Source organism: Cuculus canorus, chromosome 4 (assembly GCF_017976375.1).
Source record: "Cuculus canorus isolate bCucCan1 chromosome 4, bCucCan1.pri, whole genome shotgun sequence".
NCBI lineage: Eukaryota > Metazoa > Chordata > Aves > Cuculiformes > Cuculidae > Cuculus > Cuculus canorus.
Window position 1 is genome coordinate 55,581,550 of NC_071404.1, and position 22,880 is coordinate 55,604,429.

The 22,880-nt window shown below is 45.2% G+C and overlaps 1 protein-coding gene across 5 annotated transcripts in view; it reads right to left on the reverse strand.

Annotated features, from left to right (window-relative positions):
* LEF1 (lymphoid enhancer binding factor 1) overlaps positions 1 to 22,880 on the reverse strand; it is a 71,626-nt gene that overhangs the window by 44,319 nt on the left and 4,427 nt on the right. The gene's annotated exons all lie outside the window — the stretch shown is intronic.

Consider the following 22,880-nt stretch of genomic DNA (forward strand, 5'->3'; position numbering starts at 1 on the left):
GTGTTCCCAGCACACTGTCCAGTCCCCACCACTGCCCTTCCCAAATACCAACCACTTTAAAGTCACCATTGCTGGCAACTAGGGGAATCATGTAATGCATTCAGGTAAGAGTTTTTAGCTCTCATTTAATTTCTCTTAACTTAAGAGGATACTTGCATATTGCTCTTACGGAAGATGCACGTGAACAGACTCAGAAAACAGCAGAGCAACAGAAGTAGTGTCTCCAATTAGTATGCGATTAAGCCGTAAGTAGGATAATAGGAGGAGAAATTTTTATCTTACACAAATAAGATAGCAAAAGAGATAGATAAAAGCACAGAAGGGGAATAAAGCTTGATCCCTAGTTCCCCTCCAAACACCAAACCCATAAATAAAGGGATGGATTTGCTGAAGGCTTCTTGTTCATTTGTAATTATTTTAAAGGGGAGATGATTTTCTCAGGACAATTCATGACAGGTAATTTAAATAAGCCAGTGTAATATCAGGTTAGTAAAGCGTGAAACACCTGGAGCCCTGGGCTGAATATCCTGAACTTGTGATAATCAGATCAGTCTTGAATACTTCGTTTAATGAGTGTATGCAAGCACCCTGTCCAGCCAATATGGTTTTAGTCACCAGTCTAGAGAAGTTCACATGATCTTCTCAGGCTGGGGTTGTTTTGTTTTCTTTGGGCCACTGCAGTACGGTCTCTAAAGTTGGAGCTACAATTCCTTGCCGCTCTCTGTAGGTTGTACACTAGGCAAGGGTTTTGCTCTGCAGCACTCCATAGCTGCAAGCAGGTTGATGCCAAACTGAGCAGACCTGGATAAGTTACCCCGCTGGGGGAGGGAAAAAGTTGTACTCAGCTATGCTGTCTTCCTCACTGGGGTTAACTATGTAGATTTCAGATGCAAATTTTACTTTAGGGCAGGCTTTATGGTATTAAGAGTCTCTTTTTCAGCCTTCTGAAATTTCATATGTATACATGCTAGAGCTCTCTCATCTCTGTTAATTGGGTTTTGTGGAATTTCGAGGCCTGGGGGCCAAGGCAGGAGGGCTGCTGATTAAAGCACGCCGTGCAGAAGTGGATGCAGAAGTGTTGCACAGTAACAGGAGGGGGACTGTATTCCTCCAAGCTACCTGCCTTCACACCCCCCTGCCCACCACTTCGGAGGAACCCCACCTTTCACCATGGCCTTCCTAAGGGTATGAGGATGGCTCCTGCCTTCTTCAACAGACATCATGAGGAGAATGCTCATCCCTGCCTCTAATTGCATAAATAGATTTGAGAGATTTCGAGGGTGGTCCACAGCAACATTTGCTTATTACACTACGTCCTTGCTGCAGACCTGAACAGGGGCGCCTCCTCACAGCCCTAATCCAAAATAGTGGGGATGTCGGGCAGGGGGAACCCACACCCTGATCTACACCCTTCAGGACCTTTAAGCAGGAATAAAAGGATGTTTAATCTTCCTTCATTCCCTTTCATAACCCAGCATCCACACGTGTGTCAGAATGTACTAGGCTGTGATGCCTGAACTGATGAGATGATATGTGTGTGTGTGTACATGTTCATGTGTGTCCATCCATCCCCATAATGAGGGCACAGAAAATACCCATTCCTGCATATTGCTGAACTGAATCTCTCCGCATACCCAGTCCAGGAGCTTGCTTGCTAGAGCTAAATACAGATATTCACACACCCATTATAAATGCAGTCTAGTTTCATTTTTAACCCACAGGAGGGTGTGGAGGGAGAAGACATCAAAGCATGGACACAGGCTACCCTGGCATTCTGGGCGTGCAATTTTATCTTCCCCTCATTTCCCTCCTCTCCAAACCAGCTGCTACAACTATCATGATGCTTACCCTCCAGCCAGTATGCTGGAAAACTGGCTTCCAAGGCAGTCATTAATCTCTCCCCATTACCCAGCTGGCACAGGATTTTGCTTAGATCAGAGGAGAATCAACTCCGTGCCCTCCGAAATACCAGTGGCAGCTCCCACAGCCCCATGTGCCAGGCACCCACTGACCCCTGCTGTAGCAGAAGGGCCACCATGCAAAGGATGTGGAGGGTAAAAAAACCACAAAGAAACCTTGGCACCAAAGAGCACTGAAAGATCTTTGATGTGAATTAAATAAAACCTGCCTGTCAGCAATAATGGTGAGAAGAAGTGCTGTGCATCTTCAGGAGAACGTAGCTTGGATCAGAGCTAAGTTTAGAGGCTGACTTCTTGCACAGCAATAGCAGCAAAGAGTAGCTCCTATGTATTCAAGTTATGCAAGTGAAATGAAGATGCACGTAAACCTTCAGCAAGAAAATGCAGCTCAACAATGTTATGCTTTTTATTCAGCCATCAGGCTTCAACCCATCTGAGGTAACAGGGCTGAAAATATAGATAGGTACATGGTATGCTGAGCACAAACCAGAGCTGCTCCAGTTAACACTGAGCTGAAATGAGAATAAAGCAACCTTAAGAAAGTAGTGACATGCACCACAGCGAGTTTCTTAGGGAGATAAAGCAACAAGAAGCACGTTTTGGCAACTACCACCTGAAAAACATTTTACCATCCCACACCAATATGCTGTGCTGTCTCAGCAACACTGTGAGGCAATATTTGACCATCTACATTGGGACAAAAATAACCTTTTCAGAGAAAACTTTTGTTGTGTGTGGATGGGGTGATTCATACCTGACCTGCAACATCCTCTCAGTTAACAGTAATGATTTGCTACTTTTAGACGGAACAACAGGGCCCAATGAGAGCCCTGTGTATACATACATAAACCTGCATTTGATCTGTCAGAAGGACCCCAGGTTCTCCCAAGAAAAAGAAACATACAGACAAGTTTTTGATCTTCCTTAAAGTACCACTTATCTCGGCTTTTGTTTGTTTTCTGTTTTTTTAGGTGTGGGGTAGTGTCTGATGTGAATGCCACCCACCTTTAGCTATCTCGGCAACAGAACAACCATCATAAACCACTGCTAGAACAAAAACAGCAGCACCTTTCTCTCCTTTGCTTCCCCCGGGCACAGGCCACATGCAGGACTGTGCTGCCAGCATGTGCAGCTACAAGTATATTTTGCAGATCACAAACTCAGAGATGCTAAGCATAGGTCTGCCATCATTACCTGGCATTCAAACACTCATTAGGGAACTGCAGAGTCCTTCCTGATGGCTACCAGAAAGAGCAGCCCTTCCCAAACATCCACGGAGCAAGGAGGGACCCCTAGGCTGCCAGCGGGTGCATACTCCAGTTTAGCCCAAGATAAGCTGGCACCCGCCGTACAGCCAGGTTGGTGAGTATCTACAGCAACAGCTCAAAACAGTTCAGTCCCCTGCAACAAGTCTAAACCACATTATGCCGAGCCCTCCTCTGCTGCCCCAGTCTTCGTATTGTCATCCTCTACTTGCTGTCTAGAAGGAATGCCAGTCCACAGCTAAACACGTGACAAGATGCAACAGCAGTGATACCAAATCTTAATGTGTATGGGGAAAGTGGTCTAGAAAGGGGTTTTACTTGACGTTGCACATTAAACAAACCTTCACTCACATTTATAGCTTACTCCCTTTTAACTCTGGAGCATGCTGACCAACCATGGCCACAACTGAGCAGAGGGTAGAGGTTTCCAAGCTGCTACAGTCCTAACAGCTTTCGGAAGGGAGAGAAAGGACAAAAAGCCAGCAGCCAGGCATAGATAGGAGCTCTTAATTAGGAGAAGGCAGCAATCAGCTGCTACGCTGCCTGTTTTGCAGGAGCCGGCCAGCCAGGTAAGCATACAGTGCAAGGGGCTGCCAGCGAGTGCCACATGAGCTCTCTGTCCCCAGCACATCCTTCCTCACCAGGAAAGGACACAAACCCCTGGGAAGCTCAGCTGCAGGGTCTGCCGCTGAAATCCTGCAGGGCTCATGCTGAAAAGTACACTTAAAATGCATGCTAAAAATAGAGCCTGCACTGATACTATATATAGTAGGAGGGTGCACACTTTCGGGAGGGCTGTTGTCCCCTCCAGCAGCAGAAGCGAGTCAGACGGGCCAACCCTTGGGATGGTCCCACATACCAGCACCCAGCAAGAGCCTGCCTTGGGAGAGATATATTTTCTTACAAAAAGGTGAACGCAGGCTGCAGGAGACCATTTGCAATCCTGCTGGGTAGTGGCTCTGGCACCAGAGCAGCTCAATGGGAATCAGGAGTCTGGCCCTCTCTGAGACCTGCACCACTGGCCTGCCCCACAGGTGGATGCTTCTTTCTTGTGCCCATGTTCTTCCACCTGTGTAGTGGGATAATGAGCATCACATTCTTCATTAAGCACTTACAAACATTCTGCTTCATCTAGGCACTCAGAAGAGCCAGGCAGAGTCATAGGATAATAAGGGCCACCAAATATTTCTCAGCAAGTGCAAACACAAAATCTCCTGCTTAGTTTGTCAAGCCAAGCACCTCTCAAACCCTTGATTAACTGTCTCCCAAGTGAAATGCAAAACACCTATCCACTGGCTGGACCATTTGGACTATGGAGGAAGATCAGGAGCCAATGCCACACAGGCACTGACTCCGCACCACAAGCCCAAAGGGGTGTTTTGCACTTTCCGCATTTTGTGCTGGGCTTCCTCTTCCCCAGAGCAAACCCAAAGGGATGCATAGCATGAGGAGGAGAGGATGCTGTGTGTTCCCCGAGGATGCCTCACAGAACAAAGTGGCATCTTCTCCTGTTGGCTTGCAGAGCCTTGCGGGGTTGTGAGGCAAGGCAGGGAGCGTCTCACCTCTGGTGCTCAGGCGGAGCCACTGAAAGCCAAGCTTCTAATTAAGACCATGGCTTCAGTTAATTGAGTCCAATTCACCTGTGACATGAAGAGCCCCAATCCCATCAACAATAATGGAACTGCATCGGCTTACACCAGTAATGACTTCAAATCAGTGGCATAATAAAGCTAATTCAATACTTCTCCAGGTCCAGCTGAGGAGATTGCCACAGGAGAGCAGAACACAGCCTTCCTCATGCTGCACCACCACCTCCTCTGGAAGAGGGTAATGTGAATGGACAGAGGGTTACAAAGGCAGGAAATGTAAAAAATAAGGTAAGTTTCCAATAATGAGACTATGGCGCATCTTTTAAGTTTAATTACTCTTGCAAGCTACCCTGTGCCACCACTGATGACGAAGCAGCACGCCCCCCGACTACCTGGCACAAGTACGAAGAAAAGCAAAACCCTGCAAAGGCAGCTGCAGGTTTCCAACTTGCCAAGCACTGCTAAGCCACCCCGCCAAAATGGACCCACAGATTTGGAGCACCAGAGGCAGGAGTGGCATCATCCGTGTGCCAGGTAGCATCCACCAGGGTGTGGGAAGGAGCTCCCGAGAAATGACCACGTACTGGCAGCCCAAGGGAGGAAAGCAGAGCGTCATGGAAGTTGCCCAACGTAGGCAGACATGCAAATCAGCAGCTGTGTAGCCACACAGGCAACCTCCTCACTGCCACGATGCCTGCTGCTCTCTCTGGGCAGGGGCCAGGGGGAGAACCAGGAGGAGCGGGAAGCAGCAAACCCCTCCTGCCAGAGCAGGGGATTTGTGGCTGGGGCGGGGGCCATCCCAGGGTGGCCCCAGTGCCCCAAGGGGTGGGAATGGCACAGCTTGGCCCCCGGCCACCCCCACACAGGCCACTGCCTTGCACACACAAATTTGTCTCTGCCTCCAGCCAAAAAAAACTAAGCCGCCACTCTTCTAAAGAGACGCACATTATTTTAGAGCAGTCAAGTTATGACTGGTCTGATTTCCATAATACACACTCTACAAACATCTGCCTGTTATTTAAGGCTTGGCTCCACCGGGACAGAAGTTGAACAGGGTAGACCTTTGAGTCAGCGTGTCCACAGAGGGCTCTCTTTGCTGCTGGAGCAAACTCAGGGCAGAAATGGGCTGGCTGGGAGGTCAGGGCGGTAGCTCCTCATTCCCAGGACCACAACCAACTTTAACATTTCTGTGCTTTTCGCCACACACTGCAGATGCTCCCACTCCCTCCCAGGAGGGCTCTCCCTGCTGTCTGCCAGAAGTACCTGCTCCTATCTAGCACCCAGAGCCCATACCACCCGCAGGAGGACCCAGTCAGGTTATGTTTCCCAGAGAGACACGTGGTACATATCACAGGTGCCTTACTAATTATGGGTCACCTTCAGGTTGCCTGGCTTTCTTGCAAGCAGACTCTCGAAACCTGAATGTCCCAATTAGACAAAGCTAAATGCTGGCAAGAAAGTTATCCTGGTGTTATTGGACTGCTCCCTGCCTGCTAAGAGACCACAAATTGGTGTTTACTTTAGAGGCTAAGTAGGCCAGCTTTGAGAAATAGCACCTGCTCTGCCATCCTGCAAACTCCATCTTCCCCGGGGTTCCCTGGAGGCCACAAGACCAAGCACCAGCTCCTCACCATGCACCTCCACATCATGTCCTTGCTCTGTATGTAGCCCTTGCTCCATCCCAGCCTGACACAGCATTTAGCTACTAGCTTTATTCCCCACATGCTGTACTGGGAGAGCAGAAATAACCAACTCTGTGTACCGCAGTGAGTTGACACAGGCTAAATCAATTAGCTGCTTTTGCTGGGATGCTCAGCCAGGGCAGATCAAAAAAGACAAAGAAAGAAAAGTCCCACACTGAGAGGAACTAGGCCCAGCCAACACATTTATCTCCAATACTTTAATCATCACATTTGAAATGGGAAAGGGAGATGGCTTACGCTTCCCAGAGTGACTAGGTCCAGGCTTGCTTTCCTAGGGCAGCATAGGCAGAGAGGACAGGGAGAGCACTGCAGCTCCCATTCACCTCTGTTTCGTCCTTTGTTTCCGTTCAACACACACATTAAAAAAAAAAACAAAACTAAAAACCAACACACAAAAAAGCCAAGTAATCTGTAAATTCAATTAAGACACTTCCCATTTCAGAGTGCGTTAGCTTAAGCCCTGTAAGTCTCCTAGTTCAGCCTGATTCAAAACAGCACATCTTGGAGCTTGTGCTTGGCATCCTTCAAGAAGAACACAGAAAAGACCACAATGCAGCACACGCCTCGCATGCTCCCCTTCTCTGGGCAGGATTTATTATTTTGCAGTAATTTTTGCTCTGCATCAACCATCCCAAGGACTATTGGTCTTCTTCCTACTGATTCTTGCAAAGCCACGCCAGTTGCCATACCCAGTATTTTGAGTACCAAACCCTGGACCCATTTTTGCCTCTGCAACACATAAAATGTTTCTTTTGAGAGACTGACAATTACGGCTGAGAAGACTTCACCAACAGCTGAGACTAGAGGAAACCAGAACTGGTAAAGGATGAAAGCAGCTCTGTAGCACCCAGCTGTAGCTGGGCAGCCTCTGGCTTCAGCTCAACTCCTCTTGCAGCCACTTCTGATGAGAGGTATCATGCCATGCTGCTCTTCACTTCAAAGAAGACAACTGTAAGGAGAACTATTTAAAGCAATTAAAAAAATTATCTTTAAGATGCAATCTACCCAAAGATGAATGGGAATAATTATCAAGCTCCAGATTTTTATGTTTTTTTTAAAGGCAATAACTGGCTGAACATTTCTTCTGAGTAGAGTTACCTACAGTAACTTCTACTTTATCAAAATGAGAAACTGAAGGTATCGTATTTTCACATTGTGGGCCACATCTTCCACACCATATCTCCTAGTAACATCTATACTGACTAACCCTTTTCCCATTCAGTTTGTAATCCCATAAACACCTCTGTAGCAGCTCATACAATTGTTTACATAGAAAAGTGTGATTTATGTTTTTCTCAAAGCAGCAAAAGCAGCAGTTGAGCAGCCTGAAGTGAGAAAAGCCAGCCCCAGGTTACCAGGCAGCTGTCTGAAACTGCTTCCTCAAATTCTCACTGAAGAGCAAGACCTAACATCAACACCCTTGCCTCAGCTTACTTGCATCTGCATATCCTTAATCCTTTATTCTTCCTCTTCTGCTCTATTATCCCATCTATGAAATAGATATTACACAGCACCGCAGATGGGAAAGAGGTCCTGAGATGTCAGCTACTGTGCTGAATTCACGCATCAATCGGACTTTCCCAAATCCTTCAAATATTAGTGTATTCGCAGTCTTTTTTGCACACAATGTATGATGCACATGTATAAATCACTTTCGGCTGGATAAATGTCTTTTCTGCTGCTGCAGTAGCTATTCCATGAAGCACCGCCCAATCCTGTCTCCCTCTCATGTGCCCAAGGGCAGGTACCCGGCAGCGATGCCAACAGCCACCGTGACATCTCCCCAAGGGACTCAAACGTGTGCGCTGCCTTCTATTATAAACACTTTAAAAGATGCAACAGAAACTGAAGAACCTCCAAATCAACAGGCCTCTTTCCAAGGAAAGCTTTTCTGGTTTGACTGTACCTCAAGACACTGATCCTGAAAAGGGGGACAGAGTATTTTAGCTTTTCTATTTTAACTTCAGGGTGCAATGCTCTCTTCTTTGCAGGTTAAGGCTTAAGCTATGTTTCAAGACACTTAATTGGCATTAAAAATTTCATGAATCAGCTATGAAAAAGAGTTAAAAAATCCTCTTTTTTTTAAATCAGTTAAAAAAATTCCATTTAAATTTATTGGAAGGCAAAGGGAGGGGGAAAATATCAACACAAGGTGATGGTTTTACTATTTACATTTTTTGAGAAGATGCATCTTTCACCAAATACTTAAAAAGAAATCTTGGTTCATATTTGTAATAACAAGGGATTATCAAAAGTCTTTAATTTACTGTTGAAGTCTGGAGTGGAGTTTCGTACTTTGGGTGAGGCGCAGCCTAATCCCTATGTGTGATTGCATTTAGGAGTGAGAGAAAGGTGTACAGAGGGTGGGGAGAAGCAACTTTTATTGAAGACAACGCTTCAGGCAGCCCCGGAAGAGAGTGGATCCAGTTTGAAAATAACTGGCAACCCTAAAATTTTTTGATAAGATAAAAATTCATTGATGTTGGCTCACACCAGGCCCACTTCAACTCTGCACTTGTCCTTTGTGTTTCCTTGGCATATCTGTTCCTTTCCTCTATCTGCTTTAGCATAACTTTATTTTTCTCTTTTATCTTTAGCTAACTGCACCCAGGGACCGGAGGGATTGATTTTTTGTTTTGACTTATTGTTTGAAGATCTGTAACTCAAAGCAGCTTCTTGCGCCTCTGATGTCTAAGCCTGAGCAGTCTAAAAGGTAAAGCTCGTCCTGTGTACCAAGCCGAGCAGGGATACCGTTTCATAATCAGTCATCTGTGTTTTATTTTGCCTTTTTGGGAGGAAAACTATTTTAAGACTTTATAGGCAATAATACTTTAAATAAATATTCTCATGGCAGATACTACACATGCCAGTCCTCTTTTTTAAGACAGTCAGCTATTGCTCACCACTCAGGAGAAGAAAAAAAAAAGTTCCTAATTAAAGGAAGCCATTATACATCAGAAGATATTTTGAGCATCACGTCACTCTCCTGACAGCCTACTGCAGCCAAAATGTTACCATGCAAATCTAAAAGCACTCTCGCTCCGAGATGCGCTACCACGAGGCTAGCCTAAATCCCCGCTGGGAGGGGAAGGCAGGAGACCGGAGACAGGCTCGTCAACGCTGTTCGTAAAAAGCGAGCTGCATTGATACCACCTTGTCCCAAGACACAGAGGGACGAGAGAAGGATTTTTATTTGCTTCCTCTGCCTTCTGAGGGCTGAACTCAAGAGATTTCTCCTTTTGCCAGGCAATTCTCCACCCCTCCCCTCCAAAATGCCACTCGGCTGTGTTAAAAAACCAATTCTTCAGGACGTGGCACCCAGGTTTCTCACTGCACATACGCATTTCTATATCGCAGAAAGCCGACAGCCCGGGCACACACTGACTTTGTTTACGATCGCCCGTCTCCACTATTCCCTGAAGTTGCCCAGCTTGCTGAAATATGGTTACATATGCAAACATTATCTCCCAATTGTAACCTCATTTTCTGCTCTGCTGGACAGCGTGACCAGCATTTGTCATCTCGCCGCCCCCGCCCGCCACATCATTCATGTGTCTATAATTGTCATCAAGATGTGGCATGTCAGCAGGACTCCCGCGTCCGCTGCTCCCCATCTCCACACAGTCACTCAGGTAACAAACCCATAATCTCACCCTGTTTTCATGATGGTTGAATTACACATAATTGTTTCTGCACAGTGATTGATTTCTGCCTGAATAGAGACCTCTGCCTTTTTTCAATGCGAGCGAGTGGCAGCCAAGTCTCTCCATCTAGGAGGAGGCAGCAGCCTTTGAAGAGATCAAAGCCAAGGCCGCGAGCAGTTGTGCGCCCTGGGAATATGGAAAGCCTTTATGCTCTCAACCCCATTTCCAACATCATGTTGGATTGCAGCTGCATTACATTCTGCCAGCATTCTTAATGCTTTTAGTATTGACTCTGACATCACCGATAGCTGTTTTAAAGTAACAAAAGCCGAAGGATGACTTATTTTCACAACTCAGTAATTGGAACATGCAAAGTTAGGGGAAGGGAGCATTTGTTTTTAATCTGAGATACAAAAGAAAGCACAGAAAATTATATAAGTTCCCCAAAATTAAAAACACGTTTTTCATATGGAAAGAACAGAGGGGGCATTTTTATAGCCTAGACCACACAAAATGAACTGATTATGCACATGCTTTTTCAAGCCTAAAGGCTGAAGATCAGGCGAGCGAGTCAAATTGGGAAAAAATACTGTGACTCATGGTATGTTTAGTGACTTTTAGCACCTGATGCAAGGCAAAAAAAATAATGCAGATGCCCAGGCTGCAACCTCTCTCTGCAGTAGCAAACTGGCAGCAATTCATTTACCCTGAACCAGACACACAGCATATGGCAAACGAACAGTAAGTCCCCATTACTTATCTAAAAAGATAAAAAAATCACCTAAAAATATGAAATACCGCAAACCTTCCTCTAAGATTCCCTCTCCTCCAGTTGTACAGGCAACTCTTAGGCTGCCTTAAAACTGCTCTTGCCACAAAATTGTTTGAAGGGGCATCAAACACTCCCACATCTCCCCTCCTCTCTCCTGATCCAGCTTCACTGGTGAAAACAACAGTAAATATCAGAAAAGACTGTCCTGAACAGTGATTAAACATACATCTACAGTGTCCCGAAAAAAAAATATTTCCATGGGACTTTTAAAACTCCTCAGTAGAGAGGAGGGGGCATAAGGAGGATGTCAAAAGCAACAGTCCAGGCGGGTGCAGCAGCTGAACCACTCTGTATCCATATGCTGAACAGCCTGAGCACCACTGCTACTTCAACAAATATTTTTATTCACTCTAAAACCACTGAATAGGAGCTTTTAAGAGCAATAATTTCAAAATATGGTAGCTGCCACTACACATAGCAGAATGGTTAGGAAGGAAGAACGTGCAAATAAAGCATAAGCTGTAGAGAATTAAACATTATGAGCACCCTTGTATTAGCAATAAAAATAATTTCCTCTTAGCTGTACCGTTTTTCTTCTGCTGTTCTAACACTCCTTTTTTTCCCTGTAGTCATTTAAATTCCAACTCAAAGACAAGAGCAAAGGGATCTGCCCTCCCTCCCTATGGACACAGAGCTTATGTCCCTGTCATTTCAAGGCTGGGAAACTGTCTAGTTTTTACTCTGACTCTTAGCATACACTAACCATACTGAGGCTGAAACTAGAGCCAGACACATCAAGCTCTCTACCAAGACATAAAAGCTTATATTTTTCAGTAACGTTAAGACAGAAGTCTTTTCTGTGGTAATCCAAGGTTTTGGGTTCCCCCTGCCCTCTATTCTCCTGCCATCCCCAGCAATTTTATGCTTCCTTTGCATAGCCTGCATTCTTAAATCAGGACTAATTCTTTGTGGCTCTGATAAGCAGAGGGATTCTCATAAAGCAACACTGAAGAAAGATCGGCAAGATACAGAGAGCTGGAGCAGTCACCATAAACACAGGTATCTACTGCCATATGTTGGCAGGGCAATTAATTCATCTTCTGCCTATCCTATAAGGAGTTCCAAGTATCTGGAAGTGAATGCCAGCCTCCAGAAACCAAGCACGCAGCACGCGTAGCACTGCAAACAGTCACTGCTATGAAGAAACAGCAGCAGAGAAGTAACTTCTATAAGATGCTACAACCCTGTCTTTCAGCATCAAGCCATTACTGTGATGAAAAAGTATGTTTTACCATAATTACTGCTTATTTTCCCTTCCAGGGACTTTTTTTTTTTTTTTCATCTGCAGAGGATTCACTTGTACTTGAAAGCTTGGTACTTTTTTGAGCTATTCACTGAAATTTAAGAGACACACCATTTAGCCCAAAAGAGGCACCTGAAGCCTGTTGGCCAGTTTTCATCCTGCACAGCCCACACAGGCATAACCCACACAGGCAGCTCTACCTGCTCAAGCAGAGGCACATGAGCTTCTCCTCATGCAGGCTTTTTCACTGACCACATCAGGGAGAGCAGAGCAACTTGATAACAAACCTCACCAGTGCCTTAAATCCCGATCCCTGCGAAGTGATAAGCTGCATGACTGCACCAAACTGAGTTTTAGGCTTGGCTGTGGTGCTGGGGGATGTGCAGCCACCAGCTGTGACCACTGTGTACAAGCTGCAGCTACAGAGCTGTGAAGGGAAAAGAAAACAACACCAATGACCTGAGTCACCCCAGAGAGATGAAGCCACCGGGACACACACTCAAGAAACACAGATAGGAAGCTGAGAGAGCTTTGCTCCAGTAAGCACAGCCTAGGCACACATTAAAGGAGCAGGCATTTCAGGATGCCTGGGAAAAAGTTTAAAGGCTCTAGCTTCAAACCAGCCAGCATTTCCTTTGCAAACCACTCTTCCCACTGCAGAAACCCTGATCTTCAGCTGAGAAACCCTGATCAGCTGTCCACAGCTCATCATGCTGCAAGAACTATGAAGCAATGGCAGCTTCCTGGGAGAAGGAGCACACTATGCTGGTTATCTATCTGCGTTTGGGCTGAATTTCTGAAAGAGCAACAGAGACAAAAGTGAGGGGTGCAAATAATGATGCTGAGAGCGAGCAACCTGCACCCCCTGCAGAAGGGACAGCCACCAGGAAAAGGAGTGGGAAGATACAAGTGCTGCTACGATGTCAGGGAGGAAAATGAGAAAAAACAGTTTGCTGTTTGAGAAGTCATTTTTAAGATAATTTTCTTAAACCCCTCCTTGCTTTTACTTAGAAACTTCAGTAGGATTGTCAGGTCCTCAACTGAAAGGCTGCGTACAAAATACAGTCACAGCCAGTGCTGCCAACAACTTTATCTGCATCAGTTTTAATCATCTTGTTCCCTCCTCCACGTACATCCCAGCTTTTACTTTCTTAGACTTCTGGTTTGTTTTCATGAAAAAGAGCAAAACAACTCCAGAAATGTACCTTTAGAAGCAAGCTGTCTTTCAGGTGAGTTCCTGAAGCAAACTTGGGAAACCTGGATTTTGTTCCCATATCTGCCACCTTTCTCTAAGTCTGAACTAATTTTGCTTTTCCAGTTCCCTGTTTGCAGAAACCTCCTCCCAGACTGTGGCTCTGCTTTTGGGAGCAGGATGGGGGAAGGCAGAGGACATATGACCCTTCCTCCCTGTGCTGGCATGAGCACCAGGAGTACCCCTGGGGAATTTGCCAGAAGCCACCGCCGCACTGTGATTTCCACGGGTCACGTCCTCATGCTAGACTCTACGTCGGGTAATTATACATAGAATTTACCTATTTCATGCTTAATTGCACAGGCACAAACTTTTGCTCCACCCCTCCAAACAGCTATAACCTACCAGCAGCACTTGTGTTATTACAGGCAGCTCTCCCAGCCTTGGCTTAACCCCCAAGGCTCAAATCTCAGCCACTGTCTTAACCAGACACCCCCTCCCGGGAGAACCCATGGAGCCCAGCAGAGGAGAGGAGGTGCAGGTAATACATGAAAAGACAGCATCAGCCCATGGCTGACTTGGGAGCTACTTGTTCCTGGGCTGAGAAATGCTACCTCCAGAAGAGAAATGCGAGACCTACTCGCAGGCTCAGAACCTCAAAAAATGCTTTCCCCAGTAGAGGTTGGCCAGAAAGATTCATTTAGTGAAGGAGAGCATTCTTGTGTGGTTAGCACAATTGTTCAACTAACTGAATGCATTTATTTGCAGTCCTGGAGCCAGAGTTAGCAGAGGAGCTCACAAAACACCTTCTGAAATCTCCTTTTCCTAAAAAGTCTGCCTTTTTAGGAACATTTCTGAACCACCTTTGATGAAACCGCATTTGCCAATTTAATATTTGTTGTTCTAACCCATTAGCCTGTAATATTCTCATTTACACACACACATCTCTGAAAAAAAACCCAAAAGAAAATAATTTCAAGTTTCAAAGAAAGAGGGAAAGCTTTCTATACAAGTTGTTTTGAGAAGGCCTTTGAATTAAAAATGTTTTCAGCAAAACAGCAGTTTGACCAGCTCTCCTACTCTCTCTTAATATTTCCTTATTACAAAGTATGAAGTCATCCTTTACAGGTCATTCTGATAAGAAGCTTAGTAGTTGCTGGTTTTAACAAAAAGGTGTTTGCAGCAGTGCTGTCAAACTGTTTCAGGAGTTGCCTAATAAATCAGCATTTTTTTGTGGCTCTCCTATTTCGAGTTTTTCTTCTGAATATTTACATCTAAAACAGAAGCTCTGCATTATTGTCTTAGAAATATCCTCAAAATACCCGGGGGGGAGGGGGTAGGAAGGGGTGGGGAGAAGTCAAAACAGAATGATAAAAATTAACATGCTTAAGAGCCAATATTTTAAAACATTATTTCCTTTTTTTCCTTTAAATCCAGCACAGCTTCCCTTTCTCCCTGTACCAGGCGTGTTTAAGACATGAAATAATGTGTGAGAGAGAGGGTTTCTGAGCAACAAATTTTTCAAACCCAACACACTCAGTTCTAACTTATTTTTTAAGCTGAATTTCATGTGCAAGAGGAAATTGGGCAGTAAGGAACAGACACAATGGGGAAATCGGGAGGCAGAGAACAGACAAAATGACAACCCAGGATGCTGGGATGCAGCGAAAAAGGAAGCTTTACCAGAGTGAATTATTTTAATTGCTTCTTTTTTTCAACATGTATTTTAGTATGTTCAATATATGGCTTATTTCCTTAATATCCTCAAAAGCCGTTCCAGTGCCAGCTCACTGAGCTCACTTTTCCTTCCCATGCTGATCCCCAGCAGTCTGCAGGGGACCCGGGCACGCTGCAGCCTGCCCCACCGCCCCAGGCTCCTACACCTGACCGTCACCCACCTGCTCGCTCCCGCCCTGCTCCCAAAAGCTCCTCGAGAGGCTGAACCTGTGCAGGCACTTGTATTTAAGAGAAGGACTTTGTACGTGAACCATCTTTACTCTTTGCAGGCGCTAATTCAGACACGGAGGGGAGAAATCGGAGTCTCTCCCAAATTTGGAGTGGGAATGCACTGTGTCAAGTCTGGCTATTCTCCTGCTTCAGCTCAACTTTTCTGTAACATGCATTTCTTTGGTTTAAGCAACAGAAACATCACCAACCGGGCTGCAAGGAGTGCCACGCGATGAAACAAGCTTCCACAAACCCTAAACCGAGGACAGGGCATGAATGTGAGAAGGAAGCCAGTTCATAAAATTGAATTCAGAAAGCCGTGCGGTGGGCAGACATGCTGCAGCACCGTTCTGTGGAATGGCTGCGTGGGATGTAGCACGGGGTGGCGGCAGGAGCTTTGCTCATCCTGGGGGTACAAGGGAGTTACATGAAACTGCAATGAAGGCAGCACAGGACTGGGGGAGTTTGGGGTGGGTGTAGAGCACAACCAATAACACTATCACCACTTGTAACCGCAGCTTCCTAAACCTCATACAGCACCAGTCAAACCTCGGAAACTAGAGACCCAAACCAAATCATTGGATTGTGGCATTTTAACAAAGTAAACATATTTGCACCGCTGGACGTAGTTTATCTCCATTTTAGCACATCACTAGGGAAAAGGCATTCTCCCCAGGTGTGGTCTGCATTTGACAAGCGTTGACACCTTTAATCATCACCTCCGTATTGTACTTCTTTTATGCTATACAAAGCTTGTCAATGCAAGACTTGAGGGGGATGAAGAAAGAACAAGGCGAGAAGATAGGCCAAAACAGTGGAGACACATTGACAAATACAAATTTCTGAAGCAGTTTTGAAATACAAGAAAACGCAGAAAATTGACGATATAGAGCCTCGCAGTGTAGCTAAGTGACCAGTTACTGAAACAGAGTACGATGGCTCTGAGCAGTGTCACTAGACCCCAACCCGAAACACAGAGCCTTACTGGGACAGCTTTTTAGAGCTCACCACTTTCTACCTCTGTGTCAACAACACTGCCCAAAAAGCTCTCCCATGTTTGCTTTCCCTATTTTTCTGGATGAATGTGATAAATTAGACCATTTCCAGACTGATCTTCTCGGATAACCCCTGCATCCTCATCCAGAGCTCCATTCAAGCCAGCCAAGAGGGAACTTAAGCTGCCATCAGTTCCGTTCAAAGCACTGGCATTTTCAGAAGGTACTTCATGCCAAACACATGCATGAAATCACATGGTCCTCCCAAGGGACTTCTCCCCCCCATGCACTGGCTTGGGTGAAGCAGACCTGCTCACTGACTTGTGCCATGCTGTTGGACGTACAGGGTTAGAGTACTGAAGCACCTGGACAGACAGATGCCCTTGGGAATTAACTGCTCTCTGGCTTGCCTAGTAACTGCTAACCAAAGTGATTCTCTCGTTTATGCGTTACAGATGGTGACAACAGTACTCTTACTTCTTAAGTTAAACTTCCCATTTTATAAATATTTAATCAAAGCCTCCTAATTTTACACTTGTAACTTGTGCTGACTAAGCTCACCCCATTGATTTTATGCCTCAACTTCACCTATACCCACAGCCACTTAAAGGAAGACTCAACAAACGTTGAGTCAACTTTTCAGCTTCATGAAAAATGCTATTCTACATGAGGGATTTGGTATCTTCAAAGATCACAGGAAAAGATATTCTAGGTCCCTCATCTCAACCTGAAGCATCAGCAGGCAACAGAGCTTCCAGGAGCCAGGAGAAGGTATGCCACTTCTCAGGCAGGTCACACCACTTTTCTTCCCTTTCAGAAGAACAGGCAATCCCTGGCTGATTAGCACAGTTGGCACACATGTTAACTCCCTACTGCACTTTTAGCTCAATCCCAGAGATTCAATGAATACATTTTTATTTAAGTGCTCAATCACTTTCTTGCTGAGAGGACAGATTTCTTTGAAGTAGGAAACCCAAACTAAATAAACATAGCCACAAGATCCAAGTGTTAAAATAGAATCCAATGAGTTGCTAGACTAACTTTTTCTGAATGCAGTTTTCTTAAGTGAATCTAATGCTTACGAAGGGCCAGAGTGGCAGAGACACTAATTCCCAACTGCCCAGGCAGGAGCAGCGCACCATCAGCTGCACCAGCTTTTCCCCAGCATCCTGCAAGAAGGGACAGAATCCAACAGCGATCTTCACACCAAACAGGCCTTAAGGCCACAAGTAGCTTGGTGATAACTAGGCAGGACAGGGGGAATTCAGGGTAAAGAGGAGTCATTTACACACAACTGGATCACTGCGGCACATGGCTCCCCTGCAGCAGCCGGGAGGACACATGCCAAGGACAATCTGCCTCCATCAGGTCAAGGACCTGCAGACTGCCCGACTCACAGCAGCATTTCTCTTAGACCATACACACACTGGATCAGTGCCTGTGCATGCGAGAGCGACACAGGAGATCACAGCAGGCCACACAGCACACAGACCACGGGCTGCAAAACGTTCAGTGTCCGTATCAAAGCAGACTCTTATTTTCAGAAACACAAACATGACTATACTACTAACAAAAAAATCACATGCCTCTAATGGGACTTGAGAAATATTACAGCAGCAGTAAAATGCTTTTGTGTGGGTTATTTCCTTCCCATATCAGGAGTAGTTTTCCCTAACTATAAGCAGAAGTTAAGTACTCGGGAGGAGGCAGGCCTGCAGTGCCCAAGCTTTTCAACGCCTCCAGCCACGCAGCACTGCAAGTACCTGGAAAAAGTCTCTTCCTCTTTTGATGCCCGAACCTGCGGAGCTTCAGGCTTTCTTCTTGAGCCACATCTTCCCTGGCACTTGCAGACGGTAACAAGCTATTCTCGTTAACATTTTTTTCTAGACTGGGATTAAGTTAGAGAAGAGGTGACACAGCACCAAAACAACAGGAACAATGTTTTGCTTTTACAGCACCTGAAAATGAAGCGGCAGCTCCACCTTTTACAGTTTATATTGAACCACCTCCTTGATATAAAGAAAAAAGGATATTTAGGACATAAGCATACACACATCTTGATACACAAAAGCTTGAACTTCGATGTCTTGTAATGGGTGGGGTTTTTGATTATGTCTCCCTTGAAGCAACACACACACACAAATGCTGCCTTTGGACTGAGATGTCAGGAGAACATTTTCTTTCCCCCTTGCCCATGCACAATTAGATTCGCTAACTGTATCACACTGACAAGAAGGCAGCAAAGCAGCAAAAAATAGCAAAAGGCTGTTTTCTTCACCAGTAGAAGAAAACCACAAGACCACGCTCATGATGGGCATACATACATAAAATTCTGCCTGGATCATGCCATCTTATCACAAGGAACCAGATCAAGCGTTGGACAAAAGCCAACTTAGAGGCACCACAGTAACTTCTTCTGCACCTTTTTCCAAACAGAGAATTCATTTCACTACGGAGGAGAAAGAAAGCACCACCTAAGCTCAGCCCACAGTCATTCATGGCTTGGATTTGTATTTCAAAGAAACCTAGCTTGTATCTTGTGGTAATCAGCTGTGACACCTGCAGCAGTGAGGTCCCTCTATTAGTGCTGAGCAGATTCTACTTCTTCCCTGGTGCTGGCATTTGGCACAACTCACTGAGTCCCTCAGCAAACAGTGCATAAACCTGAATAAACATCCGCAAGTTTGGCTTCCATGGAGTCAGGAAGCTTTGCACTCCTCTGCACTTGATACTGAAGTTATTTAAGGAGCTAATCAGCATCAATCGACTTCATTGAGAAGACATGCACCACACAGGGTGAAGCAGCAGAGCGTCAGTGACAGGCGAGCAGCTTCAGCTTGTTGAGCCCTTGGCTGCCCCTGTAACATGTTTCCTCAGGCACAGGTCCGGGGTTGCAGAAGGAAGAAAGACACATGCAACAGGACCACAGCTGCCTATGGTCCTCGGAGTGTCCTGTGCTGACGTCAACAGAGAAATCAGTGCAAAGGTTTTCTGATGGCTGGTATAGGAGCAGGAGCTGAGCCTCAACATCTGCTACAAATATTGGCAGCTTTCACTGACCGCGGCTCCCATCAAGTGCTTACAATTGCACATTCAGAGGAAGCTGACTCTCAGGAAAAGACAGTATTACAAAAAAACCAGACTTGCCCTTCTTCAGCTGGATGTGCTAGGTCTAACACACCTGTACATTCCCCTTGAAGTCCCAAAAATAAGCAAGTGAAGTCCCCATAGGCAAGTGAGCCAGCCAGCCTTCACAGGGACTGCAAGAAGAAATAGCTCCTCTTATTGAGGCTTTGCAGCCACTCAATTCTTGGCATTTCTACCCTCATCCTTCTTCCTGTCCGTATTATCTGCACAATTTTCCTGGGACATTAGCTCTTCAAGACAGGAGCTATTTCCATGCCCCTTGTCATACAGAAGCACAGAAAGAATACCCAAAACTCGGGCACGGTAGAGAGGTCCTACATACAAACCCTCATGGTTTGCAAATGGATATGCTGTGTATTGCAAGTAGCCCTAAGGTGTTTACAGATTATATCCTCCAACCTCTTTTAACACCTCCAGCTGCTACAGAGAGACAGTTTAGCCACAAAATACATAAACCCAGATCCCAAGAACAGATAAGAACAGACAAAAGGGAGGTTGCAGAAACCCTGTATCTTCCCACAGAAAGCTTAATTCATTGGGAAAGAGGGAGGAACAAAGACAAAATGATTTTGTGGATGAATTTAAGACACAGAGTACTAATTCTTCTTCAGTCAGTTTCTTTGTCCTCACGTTCCCATCACAGAGGAGAAAGATTTGCTACCCCAAAACTAGTTTTAACAAAAAAGTAAGAAAAAAACCCACAGATGTTAGAAAACAAACAGCTGTCTCCATCTCCCATCTTCATAACCTCCCGCGATGCGGAGAAACCACCAAAAGATATCTCAAGCATACAGGATGCACATTCACCAGGTGTTAACTGTGGTTTTAGTACCATCACGTACCACTTCTCCTGCAGCCACCCAAACTAACTGCTTGGCTTTTTCATTTACCCAGCTATCTGATAAGAATACATACTGTGGTGCGAGGGTTGTATCTGAACTTGTAATTAACACTCTCCTCCTCCTACAAATCCAACTAGGAAAAAGCAAACCAGTTGCCAGTAAAATAAAAAAAATTAAAAGAGTTAGAAAAAAAATTTTACAAGTAGGAAGAAAAGGAGAAGATGAGAATGCTCTAACAATAGCAGATTTAGGAAAATTTTAAATCCTCCTCATATACCCTCTCCCCTCCAAAAGCTGCACTGAAATTACACTACAGTTTTCTTCTTTTAAGGCCTATCAGACACGTTGTGTCTGACTGTAGATTTGTATTTTTGATTTTACAGACTGAGAATGAAAAGCATTTGCCTATTTTTTAAAAAAGCCATTTTTTTTTTCCTGCATCTGTTGGTGAAAGTAACTTTTTTCCCATTTCAAGAAAGCTTTGGTCTCTCTGTGCTGGTGTAGTGAGGCGAGACCCCCTCTACCAGAGATGGTCCCTGTCCCGGGTCTGGCTGCCTTTCCCCAGGGGTGCATCCTCTGGGCCGTTTGCAGGCAGACGGGTCCTTCCAAGGGTTTGTGCTGGGCAGAAAAAAGATTCAGCGCCCCAGGGTGGCTTTTTAATCCTGCCTAACACCTCCAGGCAACAGATGCATCAACAAGAAGTGGCTTTGTCATGCAAATGTCGGGGCGCAGGTACACACCACAAAGCTGCTCCACACACAAATGGCCAGGGTCTAACACCCCAGGGGAGACCTCCACCTCCAGCGCTTGCTCATCTCCGCTGCTCCTTGCTCCCCAGCCCCAGCATGTCCCCCAAAAAGGGGAGCAAGAGCAAACCTGCGGGGCAACGGTTGGGACGCGCGGTGCTGGAGCTGTGGTAAGCCATGAAGCAAGTGAGTGTGTCATCTGGATGTGGCGTTTTGATCTCACGTGCATTAAAACCCAGCTGTCAGCTAGGAGACTAACAAAGATTATAGTTCAATTAAACAAAAAAATGATTTAATAACTCAAGCGTGTAGCCTTGTGGTTAAACTGAAAGAACTCCAGGCTTATGACAACATTGCAGCCCTGCAACAGCACTGTTTTACCAAAATAGAGCTGCTGCTCTAACATGCAAGAGCAGCACTGAACTAAATTAGCTCCTCAGATGTTTGACAGGCAGTTTTACAATTAGAAAGCAGATGCATTTCCTCCTCACCTTTCCTCAACGTACCCAGGCAGGATGGTTCTTCAAGTACCTGATCACACCGCCTCCACAAGGAGTCGATATTCTGGGAGCATCAATGCCAGATCAGTAAAGCGCAGCAGCCCCACAGCACATATACGCGGAGAAAATCCTCAGTGAATAATTAAAATGGATTTTGTTGTTCCAAGCCTTGTACCAGCACTGGGGACTTTCTTAGGAAGGTAACGTGGGAAAGAGGGGGCAAAAAAAAAGGTCTGAAGTTTCCTAGTCCTCAAAGGGGCAGCTCTGAGTCTCAGTGCCCTTTCTAGAAGCTGCATCCTCCTCCTGATGATACATATGAACTGAAGTTTTCTTTAGAGCAGCATTTATAACAAATATCCACAGACCGTGGCCATCATGCTTCACCCTAAATGGCTATAGGCCTCTGAAGTGTAATTTATACACAAACAAGGTCCTACTTAAAAGCAGAGCTATAGAAAGCAATATACTACACAAATTTTTGTATCTTTCAAACACAAAGGGTGACCTATAAGAAGGGCAGTTCTCTGTTTCCCAGTGCCAAACTGCCCTGTCATTCCAAATCCAAACATCCACTAATTTAACATGCTTTGCTACTGTCAAATTACAAGTACCGGTTAGGCTCCCTCTTTTTTAGTTTTGAGGACAAAAGTCACAACCTTGAAGAAAATTTAATAAAGTCAAAGCGCAAAATAATGCTGGTTGTTTGACAGAGCTTGCCAAGGAAAAATCTAAGAGGCAACAGAATGGAAATCTGCTTTATCAGAAGGAACGAACAGCATCCAGCTTCTTGTATCACAGCACACAACTGCAGCAGCATTCTTTCAGCACGATGCCTACAAGCAAATTTGTTTCCTGCTCCACTCTCGTTCTACTAATACAATTTCCACAGCTCATTTTAACATTGCCTCCCCATCACTCCATCCATATACCAAGAGGTTTACAAAAACAAATGAGCGTTTACTATGTCAAATTAAAAGTATATTATATTCCATCAAATGTGCATCTACATCAATGGAAACAGAGGAAACCTGGAAGAATCAGTGCCCACCATAATGTAAAGGAAATCTGTTAACTACTGTGTGACACTTGATATAAATTCTTAAGTGACCATTTCACAATTTGTGGCTGAAGATACAGATATGCTTCAAAGCAATACTGCCAGATACATAAAGCCTTCACGCAGAGCAGCTGATGACAGAAATAAATATCAATCACCAAAGAGCAATACCATATCTGAAAGTAAAAAAGAAAGAATCCAATCCTTTCATCTTACTGACAAGCAACTCTAGCAGTTTCGCTTCCAGCCCTTGATTTTC